Source organism: Aquila chrysaetos, chromosome 10 (assembly GCF_900496995.4).
Source record: "Aquila chrysaetos chrysaetos chromosome 10, bAquChr1.4, whole genome shotgun sequence".
Classification (NCBI taxonomy): domain Eukaryota; kingdom Metazoa; phylum Chordata; class Aves; order Accipitriformes; family Accipitridae; genus Aquila; species Aquila chrysaetos.
Window position 1 is genome coordinate 17,210,463 of NC_044013.1, and position 22,576 is coordinate 17,233,038.

Consider the following 22,576-nt stretch of genomic DNA (forward strand, 5'->3'; position numbering starts at 1 on the left):
GCTAGAAAAAAAGATTAATATGATTTTGTCAGCATCCAGCAATGTGACTACCATCCAGACAATGAATCATACATTTCTTAAACTAATCTGATTCTCCAGTAATGCCATGTTAAAAAAATTGTAACCATGACAATTTATACTTTGTTTCTGTATTTTGATGTAATAAAGATGATCATTATTAATATTTCACAAGAGTAAGGAAGAAATGTACAGAGAAAAATAGGAAGAGCTGTCTATAAACATTCTGATCAATAGCAAACATCAATAGGGTTTGTGCTTCTGTACTACCAGCTTACCAGAATACAAGGATATTGTTATACTAGTTTTCTGGCTTTCTTTCCTCTGTAGAACATTGTTCAAAAGGTTTTTAAGAATGTTTTCCACAGAACCTTAGTATACTAGTAATTAGAATCTTCCTACCACTAAAGAAAAACTAAGAACCTTAGACCTTAAGGATATTGGATTGAGTCCTATTTACATAGGTCCTAATGCTGCATTATGTATTTGGGCACATGAACCATCCTACTGATTTAAATCAGATTTAAATTAGATTTAAGTTTAAATTAGGTGCTTGAAGTTAGACAGGGCCTTAAATATTTACTAAACCAGCCTCTTTTTCATCATTGATCTAGTGAAGCAGACCAACAGCAAATTTGAGTCAGAAATTGTTGACTTCATCCTCTTCATATAGCAACCTCAGACTTCAGCATCAGGCTGCAACTGGGGAAAACACATTCTTTTGGGCCTTCTTTGAAGGCATAATGAAACTTGGTAATGGTGCTTGTGACAAGAGGTTGTGTTTTCACTGAATGGCCATAGCTGTAGGGTAGTATGAAGCAGAAAAATCTATGGGCCTATCTCATACCATTTAAATTATATTTGACACATCTGAATATACAATTATATAAAAAATCTTTTATAATTTAGCATAATTATAACTCAGCTTCCACTGGGCTTTGCATAGACATGAGGTGGGTAAAAGTATTTACACAGCTTTATCAGTGCATCTCATCAGCAATTTCTGACAACTGCTTCCTCATACTTGATATCCTGATGGAAGAGGCAGACAACTAGTTCAGACTTCCAGTTGTGCGTTGTATAAGGGTGATTATATAGTTTGCATCAAATGTCCACTGAAGAAATCTCAGTTCTGATTGACTGCAATGATGATCTGCAATATGGATCTTACCCACAGAGGAGTTTAGACTGATCTTGTTCCATTCAGATTGGAAGAGTCTTAGCCACATCCTTCAGAGGGACAACTCGGATGAAATAGTGCCCAGTATTTGTCTGAGAGAGAAGTATAAATCCTTTAGTTTGTATTTTATCGCCAATCTTACTCACTTAAGAACACAGGTCACACTTTACCATTGCACATTAATATAGGAAAACAAGTTAATGGTAAAAAAACTATTTAAGTTACTTACAGTTTCCCAGCATAGCCCTCCTCAACACAGTCAGTGTTAGGAGCACTGAACAGCTCAGTAAGACTGGACTCTCAGTACACTAGATGTAGTTCAGGTAGGTGGGAAAGGACTTCAAAGATATCAAAGATGTACAAGTAAGAGCAGTAAAAAAAAAATGACAGTGCAGAAACAGGGATGGATACTGCCCTGATTGAACAAAATTATGGTTGTGTAAAATAAGTGTATAAAATAAGTGTGAATTCAATATCACACAAACTTTGCTTAGAAGTAGAGAACAAATACTAACTTCTACAGAATTTTACCATTATCTTCAGGAAAATTCATATCTATGAACCTACTTTCATTCACCTAGTGTCAGGAAGTGACACACTTGGAAATATCCATCAAACCCACAGGGGAAGAACTTGTCCCCAGTACAGTGAATAGAAACCTACACTTTTGTCAGAGTTCATTCCTTGTGACTTGCAGTTGCCCCATGAAGTTAAAGAGAAACAGTATAAAGAACAGCAATTCCTTTTTTGCAGTGACTGTTAGTTAAGATATCACCCTTGTAGTTTCAAAATAAAACAAATGTAAATATCACCCAGTAATTGAAAGATATATATATCTATCTATCTATATACAGATGATAGCTGGGGGAGGGGGCTGTTTCTTTTAGGTGTTGTACTTGTGAACAACATCCAGCTCGTTTCAAAAGAACTAAAGATCTAACAGTGAACACTACCCCCACTATATTATCAAGGTTGCAGGCGATGAAAGCTGATTAACATACATCTGACGTTTTACTAGTAGTGACAGTCCGTCAACCCAAATGTTTTATCAGTAACTTCTCTCAAGCATTTATGTTTTGTAAAAGGAAAAAATTCTGCACCATACTGTACTGTAGAGAAAGGATAAAAGGTAATTTCAAAACAAACTGCCAAGGGTTATGGCGCTAAAAGCATCACTAACTTTCACAATAAAATTAAGCTTTTTGTTATGAATTATGTTGCCACAGAAACCAGCAACCATAGAATCTGAGACCATTTTCTGTAGAATTTGTGTGACCTTGAGTTTAATCAACAGTGACGGTATTAATTTAGAAGCTGGGAAATAATAAAAAAAAATATTCTGCCATTTTCTGAGAGTTAATAATTTCACAGCTGTGGAAAAGGAGTGTTCTTCAGTAGTGTAATTTTGTAATTTGAACTCCACTGCTGTGAACACTATTGGACAGTGGCATCTTTTAACTTCAGTGGAGTTGCTCATAATTGCAAGCACAGCTGACACATCCAGCATAAGGTTTTGGAGGGCAAAGCTTTTACCTTATGAGATTTTGCAAAAGATTTTATCTTCTTTTCTTCTATTTATCAGAAAAAAACCTCCAAATACAGCTGCGGCACTTCAGAAATTATTGTTAATATGCTTTGGAGAGGAGGATAGGGAGATCACTCCAGGGAGTTCTCCCTCAGTAGCTTCATATTCTCTCCCACGCCCTGTAATTTCCACCCTGGGGAAGCTGACAGAGATTGGTTCTACCTGTGAAATTTCCATAAGTACCAAACTAAGTGCTATTAAACCCATGGAAGAGAAATTTGATGTTAAATTGGACACTTATGCTCTACGAATGGGAAAAATTAGGGGATAAAAGGGAAATGCTTGAAGGTACACATTCAGCTATAAATGCTCAATATGATATTAAAAAAAAATCTAAGGGATAATGTAAGAAATCTTTCTGCTCTGTGAAAAATAATGATATTTTATGCCATAAATTAGAGGCTCTAGAGAACCAGTGTCAGAGCAGGTATTTAGCATGAGTGGTATTTTCGAAGGAAACGGTGACATTGAAGTAGGCTTCTGAGTATTCCACTTCCACGGCATGGCAAGAAGTGCATCTGATCTAGTGAGCTTGCAAAAAGTAATTCAGAAATGTGAGCTGCCTTGTGGAGCAGTTTCTCTCTTCCAGCTGAGCATATTCTACTTCCGTTGCTATTTCCTAAGCAAACTTAAACTTCTAAGAATCTTAACAGTTGACTCAATGGGAACAGAATTTCTATTTTAGAATGGGTTAAAAACATATAATATGCATATTTTTGTTGAAAGCAGAACCATTTCTAAGCTTTGTCAAATATGTGCCTTTAGGGGAAAAGAGAAATTTGTATTCATATTTATTTTGTGATATAAAAGCACTTCTTTTCACATAAACAATTAAAATGTAAATGGGATAATTTTTCAATAGAATGTATGTTGACAAATATATTTTTTAATCTTGCAAAAAGCAGAAGTAACCTAGAAACATCTTTACAGCACCCAAGTGGGGTAGGAGAGCAAGAGTTTTAATGTTTACTCAATTAATGCAAGTCCTTAGTGATGAAATGGCTCTTCCTACAGTCCTAATCTAGTTTTATTCCAGGACAGAAATTTTCATCCTTCCAACGATGTAGTCTGTATTTCAAAGCTGCATGGCTATCTACACAGCTTTCTTACCAGCAAATAAATATAATATGTCCTTACTCTGATAAAAAGGATAGATCACAGTAGTGAACATAATACTTAGAAACTAGACGTTTCCCACATGACATCCATCTAAGCTCTCTCTTTAGATCTGTGCCTACCCGATTTTGTTGTCATTCCAGTGCAACTTCAAAACGTATGCTTCTTGTCATACTGGAAGTAAATAATACAAAACTTTCAGGGAACAGTCCCTCTTTGAAGGAACCAGAACCACTTAGCTGATATCCCATGCTTGCAGCTTGTCAAAAATAGGCAACGGGAACCTACCTTGCACTTGCAAGAGATCAGGTAGGTAACCCAGTATGCCTTTTATATTTCCAACTTCTATGACTTAGATTTTCCTTCCCTTCCATGTTCATGCACTTGGCAGAACTTTGCAGGATACTTGCAGATTATTAAAACTACATATAATCTGCATTTTAAAATATAAAAACTTCCCATATTGTGTTTTAGTTATATAATCAGTGTTTAGTAATTGTTTTTTCCCATGAGGTGTCTTTTCTGCGTTCTATATAGTACAGAATGTACATACTCTCCAGGTGGTCTGGGGGGTTAGAAAACATCGTATAAAATTTAACCGTCTCCTCAGACAATTCTATAACAGCTAATGGCAGGAACTGAAACTTGGTAAGGGGGAAAAAACCCAACAAGGAGTCAAAAAAAACCCAACCACCAAACAACAACCAAAAAAAAACCCAAAAACAACAAAAAAAAAACAAACCCAAGGAAATCCTACAAAGGGGTTTTGACTCAACACATTTTAGCATAACAAGTAGGACACGTTTTGAGGCTACACTGAATTAGAGATTTCAGACAATACTTCAAATACCTTTACCCTTATCCTGATTCCTGCAGTGTTCATTTTTTTTCCAATCTTTGTCAGTTATCATTTGTGTTATGCTGAAGACATAAGAATTCTTGAGTACATTTTTTATCCTTGTTCATTTAATTGAGGATGTCCACAGAAATGTATAAGCTGGCTTTTACTGCTTTTAAGCCCCAGTGTCCATACTGTAGCAAGAAGGTATTTATTCTAATTAGTGTAATTTGAAAGTAGTTAGATAAAGAACTGTACACATAGAAACAAAAAACAGAGGTGATGCTTAAAAAAAAACACCTTCTCATCAAAATTGGTGGCATTTAAAAGAATTTCAGGACCACAGCAGAGAGAACTATACAAGATAAGCCTCTGAGTTAACATGGTGCTCAAAACCTAAATACAGAAATATGGATTTGAGATCAGGAAAGTGTTATCTCTATACCAGGGTGTTAGGCTTTTGGTGGACTGTGGCATTCAGCTCTAGTGTCCATGTTTCAAAAAGATATTGAATTTCACAGACCTTAGCAAAAGTGCTACAATAATTATTTTAGATTGTAAAACAGCCTATTCCTTGAGAAAGAGCAAAACAAATTCTAGTTCAGAACATATTTAGCTAAACCAAGAAATGATGGTATTGGACCGCTTACTCAAGGCAGTATAGATTCATTATCAGTTCAGCTTTTTAAAACCAGATTAGATTTTTCAGAATGAGCAGAATTTCAGAAATTGAATGAGATATTACTGGGCTACAAGCACCATTTACTGAAATTCCAGTTGTCTCTTATTTCAGTAGAAGTCATACCAGAAAGGGTTAATGATCTATTCTGACAACAACAATTATTCTACAAGTCTACCCAGGATTAAAAGTTAAGAATGTTGTTATAGCTTTTCAAAGTATTATCATTCAATTTCACCAATATTCTTTAGTTCTTATAAAAAGCCTAAATAGCTTTCTCATTTTGAGAAAGCAGTGAAGCTAGATTGTTAGCTATGAAGAGCTTATATTGAAGAGCTTCTGAAGCTCTCTCCAAATCTAACCACCCCATTCCTTTCGGTGTCTTCCTCTCACGAAAATCTTTCCAAAATTCTAAAAGTCACCATCACCCTTCCTTATCCCTATACTTCTTTTCTGTTGAATTATTCTGTAGGAGGACTTCTAGAACCAAGTAGCAATTCCTAAGTCATACAAGTGTTATTTTTAGTAATATTTTCTTTCCTTCTTTCTACATTACAGAAATTCTTTCTCCAAGTACTAGTATTTGTTCTTGTTTAACAAACAGACTGCCTGCTGAACCCGAGCCTACCTTATTTTCTGATTTTTTGGGGTTTTTTTGTTTGTTTGGTTGGTTGGGTTTTTTTTAAAGAAAAAGGTTTTCCTAGAGTCCAGTATGAATATGTGGACATTTGTTTCACCTTGCTGAGTCAACATAACATTTGAATTAGTAACTTGCCCTAACAATCCAAAGCACTAAATCCAGAGACATGAAGTTTTCAGTGTTACTAGAGATGTTCAAAGGACTGTTGTCAACTGATGTAGTAAATTCAGAATCACCTTACACCCTGGCAAAATTTTCTCATCCATCAGACTGAAAACACAGATAAATGTTACCCCTGCTAATATTACACTAAACATGTTCAAGGACATTTTTATTTAAATTACATATGAATTTTTGTGCAAAAATGCTATTTATTGAAATCACTTGAGATCCAAATGAGGCCAGCAATACTGTAAATGAAGAGAATATCCATGAAGTAATAACAGCTAAGAGCACTCAGGACTTAGTTTTAGACCCCTGTAAAGTATCAAAGGTGAGTTTATTGAATTACTAGTGTCAGTAGAAGTGGTTCCTCAAGCTTTTTGTTCTCTGTTTTGCCAGTTTAATTTTGGGTTTTTTAAGATTAGTGTTATAGACTATTAAAATGAAAAATTTCACAGAAACTACCTGCAAATTCAATTATATTTCCTTTTCTTCTCAGTTTGGTATATTGTAAATTTTGAAGAGAGAAAGCCTAGGTCAGAAGCTATTGCTTCCGACTTGTGGAATTACACAAAAAAATTGGGTAATTAAATCCTCTATTCAGCTCTTAGGAAGATGTTAAATTATGTTTCTCAAGGAGATTCTATGTAAATTTAACCCTATATCCATGTTTCTACATCTCTAAAATATTTTTTTTAAATATAGGCAGACAGGCTGGATTATTCTACAGTGGGAAATATTTAGAAGTTTTTCATCTTTATCTACACCTAGAAATGATTTTTGTATAAGATTTATTCATTCTGTTCTCTCTATCTTTATGGTGCAGTGTGTACATATAAGTTCTCACAGATGCAGCCTCTCAGAACCTACCAGTTAGTCCATTTTCTTCTCTGAATAATGCAAAACCATTTGCAGTTGTCCTGTCATAAACGAAAGGTAAAACAAAATGAAAGCAATTATTTTTTGCAAGCAGAGAAATAGAAGCAAAGAGATATATTTGCATTATTTGGCCTTTTGCAACAAGTAAACTGTCTAAAAAATGTGACTCATAATTATTGGATAAAATGTTTTGATGCTTAAAAGGACAATCAATGCTTATAGAATTTCTTTAAATACTGAATAGCTTTAATGGAGGTTGGGAAAAGGCTAACCTTGAAATGATTCTCTACCTTTTCACAGGCCCAAACCTTTAATCCTCACAAGGGTAGCCAATCTGTCTATTGAGATCAATAGAAATAGCAGCCTAAGCAGTAACTCACAGGCAGACAACATCAGAAAAGGAAAAGGGAGTATTATTTATGTCCTTTTTTTGCAAATTATTTTCCAAAAGTTTATATCTGGATCACTGAATCTTCAACTTCAGCTTCTAGTCAGCAACATTTATTAAAGAACAAAGCAGAGAATCTAACTCAGATCTTGTGAATGTGGAAGGAAAGAAATCTTGTTTACCTCAGAGAAGCAGACTATTTGGACCAAAAAAAAGACATTAAAAAAAAAAAAAAAGAAGAAAAAAAAGATGGCACCAAACTGATTCTGATCATGAAAAATTGTCTAAAACACAAGAACTCATGCCTACAGATCAACACGGTAAATTATAGATAACGTATTCAGGCTGAAGTTTTCAGAGGTAACAGAATTTCAGTGGGATGTTGGTCTTTATCTTTTTCATTTCTTTAAAGATACTTTCCTTCAGCTATGGGTCAAGATTATTCCTACTAGATCACAAAGTCATATTTCTAAAAGAAGAATAAACCTGTGAATTCTCTTGATCACTTGGCAAATAGCTTTATCTTCATCTATACAAATGACATAAAGTAATAACAATTAGAGAAAGGAATACTGTCATTCAGAATATATTTGAATAAATGCTATCAGAGAATATTTGGACACCATTTGCTCAGTATATGTAATCAGTATAAATGGCATGTAATGGCATCATTACTTTCCAAGGATGCACAACTGAATGTAATCAAGATAGCATTTAGCAGCAGAGTTGTTATAACTGTCTACGTCTAAGCTCCTAACTCACCTAGATGTTAGACAAATTATTTTTGTTTAATACTCTTAAATTGAGGGTTAACATGACATATTTTGCTCACAACAGGTAAAATATCATTTACAAAGACAACTATGATGGTCAAGCTAGCAGGCAGTAACTTGTTCTGAAGCCACAACTGAACTGCATGTCCCCCTTTTCTAAGGTTAAAGTCGAGCCTAAAATCACCTAATCCTACTCAGGAAATGTGTCTGGAGGCTTCTAGAAATCCTGCTATGGACTTCTCTGCATTCTTAAGTGTATAAATACATTCCAAAATCTGATTATGAGAGGCTGTCTGAAGCTGAGTATCCTCATGTGAACTTGCCTTGGTAAGTTCCTCTTCCTCAAACAACAGGACTAGTTATCTAGTTATTATTAGTTATATACTAGTATATAGTATACAGTTATCTAGTTATATACTAGTTATTATCCTGAAAAAAGAATAACTTTGCTTTTCACTTGCAAAGTGAAACCTGTAAGAATCCTAAGAACTTTACAGACACTATTTTTTTTAATCCTTATATCACCTTGAGACTGTATTTGCAAAGCAAAAACATGACACGTCTTGTATGTGTCACTTTAACAGTTTCAGAAAGTCAGCCCCCAAACCCTCTGTAGGCACAGTTTCACACCTTTGCCATTATGCTAGTTTGATACATCATAGATTTGGGCAACTTTATTAAAAAGATCTTGGTTTGCTACATAGATGCTTTGAGGCAGGCAAATAACACTCTAATTTTGGAAATGAAACCGAAGCACAGAGAAGCTTTCACAGTTACGTAAGAAATCTCAGGTTTAACCAGTAAAGCTCACACTGGAAAAAAAATGGTTCAGAAGTCAATGCATCATGACAATGATTATTCAACAGAGCAAACCATAAGAAAGGCCAGTGCAATTTCTCCTCATTCAAAAGACTCACACAACTCTGAGACACTTGATCCAAAAGATCTTTTCTGCTACATCTAACAATGAATCAAGCTCACAGCAGGAGCTTCCTATTCTTGCCAGTAAGCTTTCCTTGCTTAGCTGGCCCAAAACCTAATCTTTCTTCTCTTGGTCACCTTAATGATACTGGGTGGCTCTGAGATGCTTCTTTTCATTAGAACAACTGCCTTCCTGCTGACAGACAGCCTGAAAGAATTAAGGTCATCTGATTGGAAAAGCATCTATTTTTGCTGTTCTTAAGAGGCAAAGAAAGTGTTATTCTAAACTGGGTGTAAGAGGAACTTGAGGAGATACAGATATAGGGTGGCAAGGGAAACACCTAATAACACTTATGAGTAGAATCTGCAAAAACGCAAAAAGTCATGCCAGGGCTTTGCTAATCCATAGCATTCCTTACTGCAGGTTATTCTTTATGAGACCTTTGTATGTATGGCCACTTTTAATGAGACTGCTCAGAATCAAATTTTAAAATCTTAAAATTATTAAAAATAGGACTGGCAGGTACCTTGGTGTTCTACCTAATCCCTCCATCTGCCCCAAAACAGCTTCAGATGATTTAGGGAAACAGGAAATCAGCAGCACCATCCACTACCTGTGAGTATTCAGGGTGTAAGAGCATCTGAGCAACTTCAGGTCATCAGATTTTTTGATAGCTTCAAGTTTCAACTTCCCACTCAGTGAACTCAAAGGAAGACATCGACTTTGCTAGGATCACAGATTCATAGAATTCTGCAGAAATATCTATTGTCAAAAAATTTTGAAAGAAACACTAAAAGTATCTTCAAATGCCATCTGCTCCCTCATCCCTCAAATCCAAACCATGATCAACTATACTTAACCATTTCTGGCAAATCTGTATGTAAACTCTCCAACAATGAAAATTCCACAACCTCTGTTGGAAATTCATTCTAGTACTTAAGTGTATTTATTATTATAAAGTTTTCCCAACGTATCCTAACTTATGTTTATTGCAATCCAAAGTCTCAGTACCCTGTGTATTAGCTACAGTGAACAAAGAGAACAGTTGCTTCCAATTACATTGCATACATACCTATTTCCTTATATGTTTTTTCTGATAATTCTTTTCATTCTAAACTTTGTTTTCAAAATGTCTATTAGTTTTACATTTCAATTTCAAAATGCCTATTAATTATAGAGATAGATTTTTCTCTTTCAACTAAAAATGTGATAGTCCTCCTTGTATTTAAACACCATCAAGTTGCGCCCCAGCAAGAAAAATCTATTAAAAATTTTTAAGCTATTATCAGACTTATTGAGCCTCCATAAGGAAAAGTTCAGAAAATTCTGAGAAGGAAAAGAGTGTTTATCTGAAAAACCTTTGCTACATGATTCACTTGATTGTGATTGGTACAATTATAGAAAATAATATGCAAAGAACAACACTAATGATTCTAGGGTATTACAAAAGCTTTACAGTAAGAGGCTTAAACAGTTCAACCTGTTTAGTTTAACAGAAAAGACTGAATGGTGCCCAGAACAGGATATATAAGCACATTTGCAGGAAGAAAACCCACAGTGTAAGGCCTCTATAATGCAGAAAGAGTGGTGAACGAAGGAAAGCTAAAATAAGCACAGAGAGATAATTAACCACTGTAACAGTTTATCACTTACAATGGCAGATTCCCATCTGTCAAAACCTAAAAGTCTGTTGGAATTCTATGATTCTAGCAACAAAATTGATGTATACAATTCTGCAACTCGAAGAGATAAAACGGGTGAAATAATATGCCAGCAGGTGACTTGATAATCAGATAGGGTCTTCTGGCCTAAAAATTCATGCTGTAGCCCTCTCCCCAAACTACAGAAATGTTAAATCTTTACTGAAAAAAAACCCATGAATAAATCAACAGGTTTCATGGGGAAAACAGTTTGCAGAGAAACATATTCCCAGTTCAAGCCTCCCACAACTCTGGTTTGTCTTGAGGGAAAGCAAGGGAGGAGCCTAGCTGTAACTTAGGGTATTTGCCAATAGATATTCATTCTTTGAAAAATGTGCAGATAATAAGAGTAATGAAATAAAAACACGCTTTGTCCATGTTCAAGGACTTGTAATGCTGCTGTGTGAAGGAAAGAACTGTGGTGTAAGCTTTTTATCTCTTGTTTGCTGTTCACAGAGCAACTGAGAAGTAAAACATGCAAACATCATAACCTTAGTCTGCAACGTAAAGCCTTCTGGCAGAAGATCAAAGAAGACAGAACATAAAAGCTCCAGATAAGGCTTAAAACTATAAAGCTTGAACCAAAGGCGTGAGAATTGACAAGTTTGTCTGTAGAAAAAATATCTTTAATAACAAGCATTGCCTCCATGGAAACAAGGCCTCAAGTCTGGGTTGGATCCAGGGAGTGACAAAGGACAGCAGATATTCAAGGTGCTGCAATTGTCTTTAGAATCTGAAATATCATGATCCTCATAAGTACCAATATTTAAAAAAAAAAAAGAAGAAAAAGAAGAAAGTATTGTGATGTGCTTTCCATTCTAGTCACTAAACAGCCTTGCAGGGAAATCAGGCAATTTGCTAATAACATAGGAAAGAAAGAAAACATTAAAAGAAATCCTTATATTTTATTTACTAAAGTAATTATTAAGAACACTGAACCTTCTAAAAATTATTAGAGAACCAGGCACAGGCCAGCATGTCAAAAAGAAAGGCTGCAGAAGAGGAGTTGTCCTCCACACACCCAAATGCTCAAAAGCGATTACCTCGTAAACAAAACAGGAGCTTGCACAGCACCGCCCCTGCACAGACATCTGCTGTTAACAGCTGTCCCCCTAATAACTCACCCAAACAACTCCACTTTCTGGTCAGCAAGAGCAGTAGAGCTGCTCTGATGGATTTGCAGGATGATGTCTGGGTAAAGGACTCTGGTGCCTGAGCTCTAGCTGTTATACATAATATTTACTAAGTTTTAGCATGATCATGCTTCAAAATATTTTCTTTTCTTAAAGAAGGTGTATTTTTCCATACAAATTAAAAAACATTGAACCACACAGTTGTTCTAACTACTTACCACTCTAAAACAGGTGATAAATTCCTTCTGTTTCTTTATTCTTGTCCATCGTTTTTCTGGTGTGGGTAATTTTGTTTAACCACCGAGATGATAATTTTATTTACTCTGGTGATGAAGCCAGTACCTGTTCAACACTGATGAATCAGGAAATTCTACAACCACTATGCTAATAGGAAGAAGGAACTAAAAGAAAGCTTAACTAAAATCTTTTCTCACAGTTTTAGTACACATAGTCCAACCGTTAATTTATACTACCCTGATCCTGCAATTTTCCCTTACCCATAAGGCAGTGTGTGAATTAATCACCCCTAAAACAAATACCTTTTACTTCAAATTATGGAAATAAATCTTTAAAATTTCATGCTGATGTGAATTTAAATTAAAGGGTATTTATAGATGAAGCCTTAACGATTTTCTTTATTCACTCATTCAATTTGTTTTAAAGTAAAAATTCCCAGCTCAATGGCTTCCCTTTCTCTAGGTACTCTGCAAGCGTAACAGCCCTGGACTTGTGACACTGCTGCATACCTCTAGGAGGAAAATGCAATACCCCAGACATTATGTTGTTATTTTTCTGCATTATTAATCCAGAGAACTACTAGTAAAAGAGCAATTACCTTTTTTTAGCACAAAGAGAAAGAAAACTAATTTAGGAAGGCAAACAACAACAGATAAGCAGATTACAACTTTCATAGAAGATATACAGCCCAATCTTCTTATATGACCAAACTCCAGATGGATGAGTTCACTGTTGGAGGGGTGTGGGCAGAGGGAAGCAAGTAAGTCTTGCCCTGTGACTGATACTAGATATTAAAGCTCCTCTCATCTTCTCTCATCCCCTTCACGGCACTCCTGTTCCCCTTTGAACCCATGTGCTTGCTTGACCAAAGAAGGAAGTGGAGAAGGGAAGCAATAATTCCCTGGAATACAATTAACTTTGAACCACAAGCTTTAAGGTAGAACCCACTTATACGTTGTATTGAAGCTACATCACAAGGAAGGCTTTGTGAGAGATGTAAAAAGTTTCATGCAAAGATAATATGAAACTATTACTTCATTTTGCAAAATCAGTCCTGGTCACCAAGTCTAATGTCCTGTCATCAAAGCAGTGGTGCATCTCGGAGTCCACAGGTTATCTGCTTTGTTTCTCATAAACAAAAACCAGAATTACTACTTTCAGCCCCCTCCCCACAAAACTCAATAACAGTATCTGTCATGTATCAGACAACTATTTACTCTTTGATATACATCTTCCATAAATCATGGATCAAAACGTATCAGTAACAACTCCCCTTATGCTAACACAAGACTTGAATGTTTTTCCAGGGATTCAGTGAAAGACAAGTTTTACATTAGCAGTTTTTTCAGAATTTATTTGAAACATGCTCTGAAACTGTGAAAAATGTTTGACTTGCATATTGAAAGCAAAAGTGCTACAATGATACATTTTCTATTGCAAATTTCTCATACTCAATGAACCAGCAAAATGCCTTTTCTGGCAGTTTTCATACTTAAAAGATGAGCCATATTTGGTAACAGGTGCCAACATAGCTTCAACTATAAACTCTAATCAATTTAATTGAATAAGGTCTTAATGGCTAGGAATGAGGTAGAAGGGCAAGAAAGTGATAGCAACTGTTTTAACCACAGACTGGGTAGAGAGACTGAAATGATGGCTCTAGAAAGGGACCTGCTCACCAGTCAGGATCATATGGGAGGGGGAAAAAAAAAAATCTGTATACATAGTCTGTCCCCCATGCTGTGCAACCACCTACTGCTAGTACACATTTAAAATTCAGTCAGTCTGGTGTAGACTGAGAGATGGATCTGGTGGGTTCAAAACTACCCAAAAGCAAAATAGCACTGGCACCTGTTAGAGCAAGGTGACTATTTTAACAGAAAGACTGGTCTGACAACATGCAGCTGAAAGGGAAGGATCTAGAGCAGCATTTGAAGGTAGAGTCTTTAATAAACAATACTGGTCATGGGTTTGCTTTACAAACACCAGGAAAAATGAATGTGTGGATGATACAGTCAGTTTTAGTTGTATTATATTAGCACTGGTCTGTATTTAATTTGCCAGCAATAAGTGGATGGTCCATTTCACATGTACTGCCAGCAATCAAAAAAATCAACTAAGTAGATATTTTCCCTATTAGGTACAGTGCTGCTACTGCATTAGCTCTTAGCAATCTGTTGATTCTGTTAATAAAAGCTCGGATCATTTCATAGTAACACTGTTTTGGCTTCTCACTAAACTTAAAACAAAAAAAAACCCAACTATTTAAAAGTCTAACATCAATCATTCAACAAAATCACAGCTGATAGCTGGCCTGAACAAGACAGATTTTTTTGATTAGTGAACCAGCTTTCTGAGATCACATATTTAATTTTATACACGGTTTAGAACAAAAAACCCTATGAAATGTTCCACTTAGGTAATGCTGGTCAAAAAGTTGAGGAAAACATTGATGACATTTCTAGGCAGATTTCAATGGCCTTTATCAAAGATACTGTTTATAAACTGTTAAGTAATTTGAAACCAGAAAATGTACTACTCCCTAGAAACTGAGTGAACGTTTTCCTGCATACCATTCCTAATCCCCCTGGCAGTGCAAAACGAGATTCTTGCATAAGAAAGAACAGAAAAGCAGAAGACCAGGAGGATGGTTCTGAATTCCTTCTCCTACCCTGTGTCCCGCTTTTTATGTTTTGCGGGAATCTGGACATGATGATCCCTCTGTGTCTATGCAGATTCTTACTGTTGTTTCCATTAATATTAAAAGCACAGACACAATTTAGCAGATACACATTCCCAGATTCATAAACAGAACTGAAAATGTTTTGATCAAATTATTGTGCTTGAAGCTTCCCCTCTAAAGGCCAGAAACTTAGTTGTCCAGATTAACAATTCTCTTTTCAGTATGAAAGTGTCATGGCAAAATCGGTGGTATTTTTTAAAGAAATTCAGAGTACTTTATAAATTAAAATTATGCATCTATAGAGTTATTTAAATTCGATTTTTTGTTCCATAGTAAAACCATGTTGAAGAACAAATCTCCTAAGCACCACACACTTCCCAAAGTCCCAGCATCCTCCAAATCCTCCATCTGCTAAACTGAACAGACTTCCGCTTAGTTTTCATTTTAATTTCTTCACAATGCCTGTCATTCAGTCACTTGAAGTTACACAAAGGAGATCCTCCAGAGCTCAGATAACTCTTCAGTAAATTCCCATTGTGATGGAATGGATTGCTCTCCTATTAATTCTTCACATTATTTCAATTTGGGGGTTTTTATTACTGCTGTTCTCAATTATTTTATCAGTTTAGGAACAAAAGTCTGTGATTAATAGGTATGAATGTCATTATTTTTTATTCTATCTTTAGGAAAGCTTTCAGTTATTTAGGTTTGGAGCTGTTGCCCCAGTATAATCTTAGGGTTTTACTTTCTTCCAACTTCAATTCTGTATCAAGGCAAAGGAGTCAATTTCTTTGTTTATTATTATCAATTCAATGTCAGCTGAGATTGTACTGATAGAAGTGAAAATAAAAGCTGGCATAAAATTTCAATACGGAAGTTCATTTACGAATCAATCCTAACATTTTTGCTCCTACTGTATTCATAACCTGAATCAAATCAGGCCAATTCTGCTCTTACTTATTCTCAGTGAATTCAATGGAGTGGTATGTTTATTTTGGGGGCATATCTTAGCCCAGTATTAGCTTCCCAGGTAGCTATAGCTTTACAGAAATAGGAGACTAAAAGGATATGGAAAACTTGCAGCAGTAGAGAAGGTCCCAAGCTGCCAGAGGGCAGTTGTTCCCACCAGTGTGCTGTTTTAAGTGGGTTTCTTCCATTCTGCTTCAACATTCCTCAAGTGACAGGAATTCCAGCTCTTCCCACAAGCAGTTGAGCAGAAATAATTCTTAGACAAAGTGTTCCACAACTTATATTCATCCATCCCTGTTAGATATGAATTCTCAAATCAGCCCCCAAAAGTCTCTATGTGCTTTCTGTTTATATCATTCAAGCAGTTCTAGGGCCTGACATTCATTTCAGTAACACCATTATACATCAGCATTAATTCAATGGAGACCTTCAGGTGTAGTTATATCAAAATGATATCTATAGTTATTTTAATGGTTCTTCATGCAGATGCCTGGAGATTTCTCCTTTTCTGCAAGGAATGGGAAAAGATACCGGTTGCCTGGTCTTCTGTTTCCCATAATCCTCCATACATAGAAAAAGCAGCTACAGATTCAAGAACTAAAGGGGAGACAGAAATTTCCTGCCCTACAAGACAGCACAGTAAGCAAATGTTCATTTTCATCCCAGAGTCCTGGAAACAGGAGGGTCTGCTTAAGACTTGCATGTGGTTCAGTGCCACAGTAGCTGGTAATCATGCCCAAATCCTCAAGAAAATGTCATGTTATGCCTGGAGCTTGTGATTCAGTAGGTAAACTTCTGAGAAGGTCCTCACCCCAAAGATGGCACTCAGACTCAACAGCAAAGGGCTCAGTGGAGAATTTCTTCATCTGTTTTGTGTCTCTGATTCCCTCCTAAGTGTTTAGCCAAACAAAATGAAGATTCAAGCTATAATAAACAAGTTTCACTGTTTTTTTAGTGATGTTCCCCTAATATAAACACTGTTTTCATTAGCCATAGTTCTTCAAGCCTGCACACTGCAATAAGCAGCATTGACAGGAGATTCACCAGGAGACAGAAAATGAGGCTGTTTCAGACTGCTGGACATTTGGAACATTTTTAGTGAGCTCAGCTGAGTTGCTCAGACTGTGCTGCAAATAAAATGAGAGCAAAATCTGGCCTGATACTGATGAAAGCCTCTAGACACAAGGACTTGGCTTTAAATAAGGCAATGGATATATTTTAAATAAGTCTGAGAAGATATAAACTGCCTGCTGTAACCAGAGAGACAGGTAACACAGAAAGGACTGGATAATACAAATGAGGAGCAAAAAGCATATTAAAACAGCAATTTCAACATTACTCACTTCCATTTTTTACATTAAACTTACTATTCTTTTTATTTCTTATTTCTTCTTTTAATAGGATAGTGATAAAAACTGAAAAGAGTTTGTGAAACCCTTATAGTGAGTTATTTTTGGCTCAGTACAAATTGAAATGGCTGTAGCACTTTGTAACATCATAAGAAAAAAATGTGGATGACTCCCCTCTGCTTTTCCTTTCATACCTAAAATATTCTCTAGCTTAATTGTGATGTTTTATTTCAACACTCGGATCCAACATATCAAAAGAGAGATTTTGCTCTCCAGTGTACTGATACAGATGCTCCAATAAAGGTAATGCTGTTAGTCTGAATCTGCATCGCTATAACTGAAAGAAGAACTTGGACCTAGTTTTTCCTCATTGCACACCATGTTGCATACGTTCTGAAGCAAATGTGACAGAAGATTGTGTAAATCTATTGATTAATATAGTAGCCTTAGGAATTTCCCTTTGTGTTGTGTAAGGACAAGAAGTAATATGCTCATCAGCTGTTCTGGTGACCTCAAAGGAGCTGGGATCGTTCACACAAACTGAGCATCCAACAACAAGCTGCTAAGGACTGGATAATGCAAGGGTCACATTCTGCTCCCTCTCTAAAAATTGTGAGCAATATTAATCAATAAAGTGAGTCAAGACATGTCCAATCCTGCTAAGCTAGTTTGCTAGTTCACATGATGAAACACCTGGGACACTCAGCTTGACCAAGCCCAGGCATGGAAAACACCCACCAGTAGTCTATCATTAAAGTGTATCCACATGTTCATACAGCTGTTTCAAAGACCCAAACGCCATCCCTATGGCATCAGGTAGCTCAACTTCCACTGAAGTCTTAGCTCTAACTTTCCCATCCCCAGGTGAAAAGCTTCATAAGATTAAAAAATTGCTTTGGGAAGTACTTCCACAATTGCACAGCATACCAGAGCCTACCACAGATTCCAGTACTTTGAATGCTATCCCACATTTTCTAGCAGGAGTTGTGAATGTCAAGTAGTGCAGGTGGAGATAATAAAACGTTGCAACGCTGTCAGAAGTGCCATTATTTCTTGTTGATTGGCCTATTGTAGAGCTACTCTAATCCAGGTCTGTGAAGGGATGAGGGGAAATCAATCAGTTTCCTGCTGCTCCGGAGCCAACAGTTTTGATGCCCTGTCTTCTCTGCTAGTATTAGTGTAAGATCTCCAAGATATGTACTGGCTCTGTTTTGAATAATGAATGCAAAAGTTTTTGTCACCATTTATTTGTTTAAATACAACGTTGTCAAATTAAATCTAAACTTCAACTCAATTAATTCCCCAAAGAATTCGTGTGAGACACCACAACATATCCTATGTTAGGTGTATATATTCTCTGCCAGCCAGTCTCCACCATCACAAATCCCATTGCTGCATGACTAAATTACACTCTCTGGAAAGTAGTCATGAGAGGGTGATAAAGGAGAAAACATTGGCTGTCATCTCAATTCATAGAAAATTGCAAGTTCGTCTCATTTCCTGAAAAATCAATAGAATAAAAATACCTATGACATCAAAGTGACAGACCTGGGTAACTTTTGCTGAGGCAGGCGGGTCTGCCATGCAGATGTCTTCTCCCTCCATCAGAGCAGCAGGGGCCTCAACCAAGCTTATATATGCACTGCCCCAGTGGAGCAGTATAGGGAAGAGGGGTCTATCCAAGGGCATCCCTTTACATTTTCATAACTTGCCCTGATAAATTGTAGTGAGCTCTCCAATTTTTTACTATTTAAAGACTCAGTTGTCACCTGGCAGAATTGTTTGTAAGCCTGTAAGGTCACACGGGTTTACATGCCTGGGGAATCAGGGGCTGCCGGCTGCACCTATCATGTGGCAAATAAACAAAAGTTTTAAACTATTCATTTCTTGTTGTTTGTATTCCCACCTGGTTAGAAAAAAACCCCACACTACTTCAAGATTAATGCTACTGCCAAAGCCAAGAACAGAGCTCTGTTCAGGGCTGAATTATAAGTGTTTGAAAAGTGAGTTCATTATAATGAATGAATAGTGCACCACAATGCGAATAGTTTCATCACCCCTGTTTGCAATGCAGCAAATAGCCAAAATACCTGTTCCGTAGCAAACAGCTGAAGATATCAGCTATTCTGGCTGTTCCATGCAGATTCAAGCTGCCCTTCCTCACCTACCCTGGAAGGCAGCAAAAAACCCTAGTCATTAACTGAACAGTTACTCTTTAAAGTGTTATCAGTTTCACTACCTAAATGTTCTACATAACTAGCTGACATTTTTTGAATGTATCACTTCAAATAAGAACCCTTGCTTACCTGGTCTTAAATACTATTTTGGCTTTCATTACCAATACAGTGTTCTCATTCCTTTAATATCTTGTTCAAAATAATACCCATAAAGTTTTCCCTAGGAGATCATAGACAATAACTAAATCACAATCAACACTTCAAATGAATCAGCATCTGTCAGATCTTATCAGGGGAAAAAAAAATAAAAAAAAGACTGGGGCGAGGCTAAATAACTAAATAAAACATTAAACCAGACAATGAAATTCTGAGGGGATGCCATCTGGAATATCAACTCCTACCCTTGTATCCAAGTGCCTGATACTCCAGTAATTTCATGAACTATTACAGTCAAAACCTTTTGGAAAACCAAACAACTAACACATGAAACAACAGCACTTGACTACTGCTTCCACTGACTTTGATCAAAGCTAACAATGGACAAGCAATTAATACAAAATTAAAAAAATAAAAGAGTGGTCTGTGCTTTAGCGAACACAACTGTGAAAGTGCTAAACAGAAATATTTTCTCCCTTACTATGAAATTCCATCAGCACTCATTTATTTCCATTCAAAATGTCTGAACTACATTGGTACATATTTAAACACAAATACATATCATCTAAGCAGTGAAAATATAATCCAGCTGCCTGGACAAATTACTTGTTTTAATACAACGTCAATTATGTTTTCCTATCTGGTGTGAAGGTTTCTTGGTACTGCCAGCTACTTACCCATATAAAATTTTGGAAAGTAACTTGAGAACTATAAAAACATTTATGCTGAAGAGCTACTCACTGTGATGTACCAGAAACAGATTTCTTTTAATGTAGGTTTTAACTGCACAATAAAAGCATTGGAACCACCCGTCATGTTTTGCTGCTGTTGTTTGCACTTACTGTATAAACAGAATATTAAACTCAAGATATAATCTAAGACCCTTACTTTTTCATAAAGTTTCATAAGCAGTAAGAAAAAGGCGTTCCACCTAAGAGTGCAAATTGCACTATTGTGTAAGGTAGTTCTCAACACAGCTTAAAAGTTGTTCCAGAAGTTTCATATCCATGGTGCATCTTTGCCTGATGGAGACAATTTTTACACTGAGACAATTACACCTTCAACATAGCAGGCATTTCCCAGAGCCAGAGCAAAGGTGGGGGGCCCAGTGCCCAGCATTCACCCAAACAGCTGTCTCCTCTGCCACTGGTATTAAGCATTTCACTCCTTCTCATGGCATCCACAGGGCAGCAAACATGTAATCCTTTCAAGCCAGGATTAAAAAATGCACGAGACTCCACATGATGACATGAGCTCTACCAATTTTCCTTTCCAAACACATCGATGAAAAAAATTTCAGAATAAAATTTAGGGCTAAAAGGAACATGATGCCAAATAAAATGCAGCATTAAATACAATGAATGGCATCACTCCCTGTTTCAGTATTAACCACAATGTTTTATTCACATACACATCATAAGCTGGCAGCTTTGAAAAAGGATACTTTAGGGATAGGCAAGATACTTTCCCAGGGAAATCACTCCTTCTTTTAAGTCTCAGCTTCACTTTCTGCAAAATGGGGTAGAGATAACATTTATCTGCTTTTTGACCTGGATGGTTTGTGAGAATTTCATCAACATTTGTACTTTTGAACTCATTAGTTTCCTTTGAATAATAGTAACTTGATTCTAGCATGAAGAGTGGTTTATATACATAATGCACAGGATATGTTGGCATTATAAGAGCTGTGACTGCCGTTGGGGTGCCCCATGAAGTAGTCATGGGCCTCTCTGTACTGGCACCATGCTGGATGCAGTGTCCCACTCTGGTCATATGATTTCTTTAGCCAACGTAAGCAGTCAAAGCCGTAGCCCTAGAGACTGTTCTGTCTTCTCCACAAAGGGGATTGATTGCCATCCTATGCACATCTCACAGGAGCCCCAAGAGGGCCCCTTGATCCCATGGTTTGTCACCTTTACTGGGTTGGAGCAAATGCTAGTCAACAGGCTGGAGATAACAGCTCCATTACCCCAACAGTCAGGTCTGAAGCTGCAAAGTCCTTAACTTAGTCTTCAACAGGATCACCCAAAGTCTTTTTCATCCTACTGATTTCTTTTAGTGCTTTTCTTGAAGACCTCACACTATTGGCCAATGGACTACAGATATGTATTTTTGTCTTTATCATTATAACTGACAGAAATATTTTGTCTTTTAAACCTGAAATATCTCTAAATCTTGAGAGAAGTGATTTAGGGCCATCTCTGTAGGGACAAAACTAATGACAAAAACCACCTGAATAGAAACAGAAATGAATTGCTATAATAACAGGTGATCTATAACTACAACACATCAATAAGATTAGATAAACAGACTGTTATCTTAATGAATTTGTCTATGTCAGCAACTCCAGAGTCTTCCTCTATCATATCTTTCTTGTAAGCCATATACATCAGTTTACACACATGAAGCAGCTATTGATCTCTCCGGGAAAATGTGCTTAGATAGCACTTTCAGAAAAAAAAAAAAAGAAGAATATAGCAGAGCTGCCAAAATAGATAAACTGCTGCATTGCATTCCCTGCACATGCACACTTGGTGTGTTTTAGTATTGGTTGTTGCTATCTGAAGTGTAAACACTGTTATCGGAGTGAAGAAGCAAGCTGGAATGGCTTTGAGGCACAGAAAGAAAAATATTTCTCCTAAAATTTGCATCACGTTCTTTCACATTAGTTTGGGATGCAGCCCCAGGAAGCATGGACAGATTATCTCAAAAAGGATCTTATTAGATTTTTCTTATATGAGTTAAAAAACCCTAAATCATTCCCTGAAAAAAATACAGTTGTTACAGTTGAAAACCAGAGGCATTTCACTGTTTGAGCAAACTGGAATCTAGAAGTCTCATATGAATCTCAGTGCCTCTCTTCTTCTGCAAGCCTTGGTGGGGTCAACAAATACTAAGCAGTTTATACAAGTTTTCTGTGTTGCTCTAAAGGTCTAGACTTTTTTGGTTTTTTTCTCCCAGTTTAATTTGTGGTGAAGCCCAAACCCTACTA